Genomic DNA, 8,550 nt, shown 5'->3' with positions numbered 1-8,550 from the left:
GCTTTGATCCACTTTCAGTCTCCATAGTTTTCTCTCTGGATGTAGATAGCACCTACCATCCCAGAGCTTTGGAATTGCCTTGAATCACTACATTTCAACATTCACTTTTATAAAATTTTGAGTTCCAAATTTTTTTTCCCTTCCCTCCTCAAAGGCAGCAAGCAATCTGATTTAGATTATATACAATTCTATTAAGCATATATCCACATTAGTCAAAAGTAGAACCACAACAAAAGGAAAAAAATCACAGGAAACAGATAAATAAAATAACATAACAAAAAAGTGAAACTAGTATGTTCGATATTCATTCAGACTCCATAATTTACTTTGAGTCTACTGAAATTTTCTTGGATCACTGTATTGCTGAGAAGAGGTAAGTCTATCAAAGTTGATCACCATCAAACAATATTGCTGTTACTGTATACAATGTTCTCCTGGTTCTGTTTACTTCACTCAGCATCAATTAAGTCTTTTCAGGTTTTTCTGAAATTTACCTGCTCATCATTTCTTATCGAACAATAATATTCCATTTTCCGACATCGCCTTCATTTATCGTTTTCTTTTTCTATCATATTATCTAATTTGTTAGGTATGAGGTGATACCTCAAAGTTGTCTTAATTTGCATTTCTCTAATCAATAATGATTTAAAGTATTTTTATATGACTATAGATAGTTTTAATTTCTTCATCTGTAAACTGCCTGCATATATCCCTTGACCATTTATCATTTGGAGAATGAATTGTATTCTTATAAATTTGACTCAGTTCTCTATATACTTTGGAAATGAAGCCTTTATCAGAAATACTGGCAGTAAAAATTGTTTTGCAGCTTTCTGCTTTTCTTCTAATCTTGGTTGCATTGGCTTTGTTTGTGTAAAATTTTTTTAATTATAATCAAAATTATACATTTTGCATTTCATAATGTTCTCTGTCTCTTCTTTGTTTATGATTCTTCCCTTCTCCATAGATCTGACAGGTAAACTATTCCTTGCTTTCCTAATTTGTTTATATTATCAACATTTATGTCTAAATCATATACCTATTTTGGTTGTATCTTGGTATACATTGCAAATGTTGCCCTATCATTAGTTTCTGAGATGCTATTTTTCAGTTTTCTCATCATTTACTACTGTGTCTTGTGTATTTAATCTATTCCACTGAATTACCACCTCTATTTCTTAACCAGTACCAAAAAGTTTTGATCATTGCTACTTTATAATACAGTTTTACATCTGATACAACTGGTACAGATCTGGTAATCTTTTGCATTTTTAAAATTAGTTCTCTTGATATTCTTGACCTTTTGTTCTCCCAGATGAATTTTATTATTTTTTCCAGATCTATTAAATAATGTTTTTTGTAATTTGATTGGTTCAGCACTGAATAAGTAGATTAATTTAGGCCATTATTGCTCTTTTTGAACAAATTATTGACTCCCTTGCTTATCATTCTGATTAGTCTGGAGACATGTCACCTAAAGGATTCAGCTTCCTAAAGGAGAGAAAAAGGGAATAAGGAAGAAAGAAAACAAGAATTTAGTAAGCACTTGCAAGTACTTTACAAATATGATCTTATTTGATCTTCACTACAACCCTAGGAAGGAGATGTTATAATGATCCTCATTATATAACTGAGGAAGTTGAGGCAGAGTTTAAGTGACTTTCCCATTACCAATCCCAGATGAGATTTTAACTCAAGTCTTCATGATTCTGGGAGCAATACTCTATTAATTTTGCCACATAGACAAGCAAAATTTGGTTTAGCCAGAAAAGTAAAGATGGCAAACTCTCAGAGAGGTGAGACCACATGGTTTAATGGAGAAAATTGAGCTGTGAGTCAAGAAACCTAGGTCACAGTCTGTCACTAATTCAATGTATGACTTTGGATAGATCATTCTCACTCTGGGAATCAGTTTTCTCTTCTGCAAAGTGAGATATTTCAATTAGATTATTTCAAAGGTCCTTTCCAGCACTGGCATTTTAAAAATTCTATAGCCCAAGATCTTTTAGCTCTAATGTTTTATATGTAGAATCTCTTCAATCTCTAATATTCACTCATAGATCGAGTACCCAGCTCTCTCAGGCACAGTCATTCTATTTTCTTTCTTTTTTTTTTTTTTTTACTTAATTTTTTTTTATATTAAAGCTTTTTATTTTCAAAACATATGCATGGATAATTTTTCAACATTAACCCTTGAAAAACCTTGTGTTCCAATTCCCCCTCTCTCTTCCTCCCTTCCTTACCCCTGCCCTACATGACAAATAATCCAATATATGTTAAACAGGATAGAAATATATGTTAAATCCAATACATGCATACATATTTATACAATTATCTTGCTGCACAAGAGAAACCAAATCAAACAGAAAAAAATGAGGAAGAAAATAAAATGCAAGCAAACAACAACAAAAAAGTGAAAATGCTATCCTGTGAACCATACTCAGTTCCCACAGTCTTCTCTCTGGGTATAAATGACTTTCTTCATCACAAGATCACTGGAAGTGGTCTGGATTATCTCATTGTTGAAGAGAGCCATGTCCATCATAATTGATCATCACATAATCTTGTTGTTACTATTTCACTCAGCTTCAGTTCATGTAAATCTCTCCAGGCCTCTCTAAAATCATCTTACTGATCGTTTCTTACAGAACAATAATATTCCATAACATTCATATGCTATAACTTATTCAGCCATTCTCTAAATGATGGATATCCATTCAGTTTCCAGTTTCTTGCACTATAAAAAGGACTGCCACAATTTTTTTTTACACATGTGGGTCCCTTTCCCTCCTTTAAGATCTCTTTGGAATATAAGCCCAATAGAAACACTGCTAGATCAAAGGGTATGCACTATTTGATAACTTTTGGGGCATAATTTCAGATTGCTCTCCAGAATGGTTGGATTGTTCACAACTCGACCAACAATGTATTCGTGTCCCACTTTTCTCACATTCCCTCCAACATTCATCATTATTTTTTCCTGTCATCTTAACCAATCTGAGAGGTCTGTAATGGTGTCTCAGAGTTGTCTTAATTTGCATTTCTCTGATTAATAGTGATTTAGAGCACCTTTTCACATGACTAGAAATGGTTTCAATTTCTAAATCTGAAAATTGTCTGTTCATATCTGTTGATCATTTATCAAGTGGAGAAACAGCCATTCTATTTTCTAACATCTCTTTGGCCAACTCAATTTTTTTTTTTGGGGGGGTCTCAGTTTCCTCATCTGTAAAATGGGCTAGGTGACCTCTGAGGTCCCTTCAAGGCTCTAGGTCTTTGATCCTAGGATTTATGACTAGTAACATGCTAAGTGATGTTCTCCCCAGAATGAATCTTTCTAGTGCCTTTCAGATTATTTGTGATCACAATTTTTCTGAGGTAGTGGAATTCCATGGGTTCACATGAACAGAATAATGTTGGTAAAGAGATTGGCTGTTAGAGAAACAAGCAGTTTGGAGTGATTGAAAACAAAATACTGTAATATTCTTCTCTAAAATGTAATGTTCTCTTCTTGGGGTTTTCTTGGGGTCCTCTGGAAGCAACCTTCATTTCAGTTCAGTAATCACCACAAGTGCAGCCAGGGATTAAAGTCCAAATCCTTTTTGTTTCCTTCACTTGGGGCTCAGCTAGTTTTCTGGAGGTCTTCCTCTCTCCTTGGTTCCAAGAACTTAAGCTCCCGCCTGCCTTCTCTGGTTTCTGAATCTCCCCAACTTCCAAGGATTCAGCCTCCCAGCCACAACAAAGATGGAAGATGGAATGAATCTGTCTCAGCCTCCTAGAGCTTCCAATGCTCTTGTCCTTCAGGCCCTGAGAGCTTTTTGCTTATATATCCCACACTGAGTATACACCAATCATTATATCACCAGGATATAATGCTAAACTAGATTCAACCATTGTCTCCTCAATTCCACTTAGTACTTTGTTTCAAGTTCTGGCCCATAACATCTACTTGTAGGATTAAATCAATCATACTGAACCATGCTAAATTAGATAACTATAGTCTCTATCAATTCCACTGACTTAGTACCTTGTAAGAATCCTTTGTTTCAAGTTCAAAGTTCTGCCCCATAAGAAAATACCATTTCCCAAATATAAGTCAGTTTGATACCCACTTCCTATTGAATTCCATTTCATTTCTACTTCAACACTTGTCCAAGCTAAAAATATGTATGGACCAATTAATTCTACATATTGAATGTATCATCTGACTTCCTATACTGTGGGTCATGGTGCCATATGGAGTTACATAACAGAATGTGGGAAAGGGACTACAAAATTAAAGTTTATTATAGATAAAAGTTTGATTTGTATCTCTATTTCCTATAACTATATACCTGGGGTGATATAAAAATTTCTTGGGCAAAAAGGGGTTACAAGTAGAAAAAGTTTAAGAAGCCCTGATCTAGGCCATGTATATTTTTTAATCCATTTTTTTTTCTTGTGGGGATGGTTTGACCAATCTTTTTCATTATCATGGCCTTACATGCATAGGTAGCTCAATGCATTTGGTAGGATTCTATCCAAAAATAGAGCATTTGGAGAATTTTGCCATCATTAAAATAATGAGTCTTTTTTTTTTTTTTTTGGACCTCAAGTAGAACATCTTCCATTATGCTGCGGCCAAAACCTTTGAAAAATAGTTATCTTCATATATTACCTGATATCAGTGCTCAAATGGATCACTGAACAAGGTAATATCTATAGTCTCATATGCCATATAGTTTATAGAATTCCATGCCATGACACTAATACATTGTTGGTGGAGTTGTGAATTGATCAAACCATTCTGGAGAGCAATTTGGAACTGTGCCCAAAGGGCTACCAAATTGTGCCTATCCTTTGATCCAGCAGTGTTTCTACTGGGTCTATATCCCAAAGAGATAAAAAAGGGAAAAGGACCCACATGTGCAAAAATATTTGTGGCAGCCCTTTTTATAATGGCAAAGAACTGGAAACTGAATGGATGCTCATCAGGGGAATGGCTGAATAAGTTATGGTATATGAATGTTATAGAATACTATTTATTGTTCTATAACAAACAATCAGCAGAATATTTCAGAGAGGCCTGGAGAAACTTACATGAACTGATGCTAAGTAAAGTGAATAGAACCAAGTGAACAACTTGATTATGTGATAATTATGTGATAATCGACTTTTCAACAATGAAGTGATTCAGGACAATTACAATAGACTTGTGTGATAAGAGAACCATCTGCATCCACAACATAGTATTTTCCAAAATTCATATGGAAGAACAAAAGATCAAGAATTTCAAGGGAACTAATGAAAAAAAAAATCAAATGAAGGTAGCCTAGCTATATCTAATCTAAAACTAGATTATAAAGCAGCAGTCACCAAAACCATTTGGCATTGGCTAAGAAATAGACTAGTTGATCAGTAGAATAGGTTAGGTTCACAGGACAAAATAGTCAATAACTATAGTGTTTGACAAACCCAAAGATCCCAACTTTTGGGATAAGAATTCACTATTTGACAAAAACTGTTGGGAAAACTGGAAATTAATATGGCAGAAACTAGGCATGGACCCACACTTAACATCATATACCAAGATAAGATCAAAATGGGTTCATGATTTAGGCATAAAGAACGAGATTATAAATAAATAGAGGAACATAGGATAGTTTACCTCTCAGACTTGTTGGGGAGGAAGGAATTTATGACCAAAGAAGAACTAGAGATCATTATTGATCACAAAATAAAAAAATTTGATTATATCAAATTAAAAAGGTTTTGTACAAACAAAACTAATGCAGACAAGATTAGAAGAGAAGCAACAAATTGGGAAAACTTTTTTTTAACAGTTAAAGGTTCTGATAAAGGCCTCATTTCCAAAATATATAGAGAATTGACTCTAATTTATAAGAAATCAAGCCATTTTCCAGTTGATAAATGGTCAAAGGATATGAACAGGCAATTTTCAGATGATGAAACTGAACTATTTCTACTCATATGAAAAGGTATTCCAAATCACTATTGATCAGAGAAATGCAAATTAAGACAACTGAGATAGCATTACACACCTGTCAGATTGGCAAAGATGACAGGAAAAGATAATGATGAATATTGAAGGGGATGCAGGAAAACTGGGACACTGATGTATTATTGGTGGAGTTGTCAACAGATCCAACCATTCTGGAGAGCAATTTGGAACTATGCCCAAAAAGGTATCAAACTGTGCATACCCATTGATCCAGCAGTGTTACTACTGGGCTTGTATCCCAAAAAGATATTTAAGAGGGGAAAAGGACTTATATGTGCAAAAATGTTTGTGGCAGCCCTTTTCATAGTGGCTAGAAACTGGAAATTGAATGGATACCCATCAACTGCAAATGGCTAAGTAAATTGTGATATATGAATGTTATAGAATGTTATTGTTCTGTAAGAAATGATCAGCAGGATGAATACAAAGAGGCTTGGAGAGATTTACATGAACTGATGCTAAGTGAAATGAGCAGAACCAGGAGATCATTATACACTTCAACAACAATAGAGTATGAGGATGTATTGTGATGGAAGTGGATATCTTTAACAAAGAGAAGATCCAATTCAGTTCCAATTGACCAGTGATGGACAGAATCAGCTACATCCAGAGAAGGAACACTGGGAAATGAATGAGGATTACTTGCATTTTTGTTTTTCTTTCCAGGTTATTTTTACCTTCTGAATCCAATTTTTCTTATGTAACAAGAGAATTGTACGGATCTGCACACATATATTGTATCTAAGATATGCTTTAACATGTTTAACATGTACAAGACTACCTGCTATCTAGGGGAGGAAGTGGAAGGAGGGAAGGGAAAAGTTGGAACAGAAGTGACTGCAAGGGACAATGCTGCAAAAATTACCCGTGCATATGTTCTATCAATAAAAAACTATAATAAAGAAAATAGTATTTTCACCTTTTTTGTTGTTCTTTTTTGCTTTTTTTATTTTTCACTTTTTCTCCCATTTTGATCTGATTTTTCTTGTGCAGCAAGATAAATGTGGAAATATATATAGAAGAATTGCATGTGTTTAACCTATATTGAATTACTTGCTGTCTAGGGGAAGGGATGGGGGGAAAGGAGGGAAAAAAAATTTGGAACACAAGGTTTTGCAAGGGTGAACTATCATTGCAAATATTTTGAAAATTAAAAAGCTATTGTTTACAAAAAAAGAATTCCATGCTATTAAAGAAAGAGAATATTTGTTTAATGAACAAAAAGTCATAAAGAATCACAAGTAGTACTTCTTTAAAATGTATCAATGGTCATGTTATATTACATTATATCATTTTATATATACAAAGAAAAGCAAGCTGCACATGATCAAACTTGTAACTTCATGTATAGTCCTTTTTTTTTTAAATTCTACTATATATATGGAAATACCTATTCTAAGTTCAAAATTTTAAAAAATGAAATTTAAAGAATCTACATTACTGGGGGAAACAAAGTACTAACTGATTTCTCTGACTCAAGTCTTTCCCTTCTCGAATTTAGCTTCCACACAGCTATGAAAGTGGTATTTCTAAAGCACAGGTCTTACCATGTTACTTCCCTGCTCAAAAAGATCCAAGGATTCCTTATTGCCTCTAGGATGAAATATAAATTCCTTTGTTTTACATCTAAGGACCCTTTACAATTCTGCCAAACTTCCCAAACCTCACATATTGCTCCCCTTTCATATACTCTCCCTTCTAGCCAACCTGACTTACTGTTCTAGGACAAAACAATCCCTTTCCTACCTCTATGCCTTTGCAAAGGATGTTCTCCATGTCTGAAATGCCTTTCCTTCTTCTTCCTCCTAGAATTTCTTGCTTCCCCCCAAACTTAGCTAAGTACTGGCTCTTATAACAGAATTTGGCTGATCTTCTCTAACAACTAGTGTCCCCTAGAAATTACTTTTTATATTTCAGGTACTTACAATAGGTATATCTATGGCTCCCTCATAAAAATGTAAGCTTCTGAAGGACTGGGACTGTTTTAAATTTTGTCTTTGAATCCTCAGATCCCAGCACAGTGATAATAAGTGCTCAAAAAGTGTGTGATTGACTGACAGGCATTTGATAAATGCTTGTTGGTTGCTATTTTTGCACAGGAAGATATTTTCTTTTCTTTTTTGGGGGGGTGGGGAGGGTGATGAAATTGGGATTAAGTGACATGTCTAGGGTCACATAGCTAAGTCTTTGAATTTGATTTGAGCTAAACAATTCCTAACAGTCTTAACAGCTCAAACATCCCTGCTCCTTTGTAAAGGCTTTGAGAATAAATTAGAATAAAATAAAATAAAATGAGACCTTCCTGACTCTAGGACTGGTGATCTATTTACTGGGCCAGATAGCTGCCCCAAGAGATATTTTCTTTTCTTTTTTTGGTAAGGCAATTGGGTTTAAGTGACTTGCCCAGGATCATACAGTTAAGTCTAGTGTTTTAGGCCAGATTTGAACTCAGATCCTTTTGACTTCAGAGCTGGTGCTCTATCCTCACATCATCTAGCTGCCCTAGAAAGATATTTTCTTTCCTTCTTTTTTCTTTTCTTTTATAATGG

The sequence above is a fragment of the Antechinus flavipes genome, chromosome 2, assembly GCF_016432865.1.
Source record: "Antechinus flavipes isolate AdamAnt ecotype Samford, QLD, Australia chromosome 2, AdamAnt_v2, whole genome shotgun sequence".
Classification (NCBI taxonomy): Eukaryota; Metazoa; Chordata; class Mammalia; order Dasyuromorphia; family Dasyuridae; genus Antechinus; species Antechinus flavipes.
Note: the sequence above shows the minus strand (reverse complement) of the source record.